Source organism: Ursus americanus, unplaced genomic scaffold, assembly GCF_024610735.1.
Source record: "Ursus americanus isolate L20-20 unplaced genomic scaffold, mUrsAme1.1.p SCAF_68, whole genome shotgun sequence".
In the NCBI taxonomy this organism is placed as follows: Eukaryota; Metazoa; Chordata; class Mammalia; order Carnivora; family Ursidae; genus Ursus; species Ursus americanus.
Window position 1 is genome coordinate 3,363 of NW_028273650.1, and position 1,046 is coordinate 4,408.

Here is a 1,046-nt window from a genome sequence, read left to right on the forward strand (position 1 = left end):
GCCCTCACGTGGGCATGATGAGGTTTTCCCGGTTCGGGAGGGTTCAGGGCGATGCCGCTAAGGCCCCGGCACGGGTGCCCAGCGGGCAGCAAGGTGCTCCACGGAAGGCTCAGTGCTGCTGGCCTCGTCCTCACCACTTCCCTCGCTGCCGGGGGCCAAGCTGCCCCCCCCTCCAGCCCCAGGCTGATGGAGAGTCGTGGAGCTGAGGTCTTGCGTGGGTCAGCCCCCAGCCAGGGCCCGGGTGCAGAGAGGGAGTAAAGACAGGGAGACAGAGCTGCCCCACGTGCCTGGGACAGACCCCAGGAACAAGCAAGGTCAAGTGGGAGCTTCCACCGCAGGGCAGGTTCCAGCCATGAGAAGACCGGCCCACCTCCCCCAGCATGCCCGGGTACGCACACGCACACACTCATGCAGACGCGTGTGTGCACATATGCACAGTGACACACGTGCCTGCACACCTAGATACAGACGTGCACACACATGCATGCACACAGACACACTCATGCAGACGCGTGCGTGCACATATGCACAGTGACACACGTGCTGCACACTCAGGTACAGATGTGCACACACACAGGCAGACACGTGTGTGTACACGCACCACGCAGCGATACGCACATCTATACACGGAGATGGGAACAAGCACGCACACACACACACACACTCCAGCCCTGCTGCTTTACTTTGCTGCCTGCATGTATCCTCACCTAACATACTATTTATTTCACGTGTTTGTCATGAACTTGGGGTTCAGGTTTCCTGGACTCACAGCCGGGCTCGGCCCCCGCTCGGTCAGCTCGGGCTACTGTAACGGGCACCACAGACACTTATCCTCAGTCTGGAGGCAGGGGCCTGAGAGCAGGGAGCCGGCTGGGGGGAGCTCCTGGGGGGCTCCTCCTGGTTCAGTCTTCTCACTGTGCCCCCACACGGTGGAGCGAGGCCGGCTCCGCCCTCACGACCTAACCATCTCCTAACGCCCCACCTCCTAATACTGCCCCAGTGCGGGTTAGGGTGTCACCACGAATTTGGGGTGACACAAGCACGTA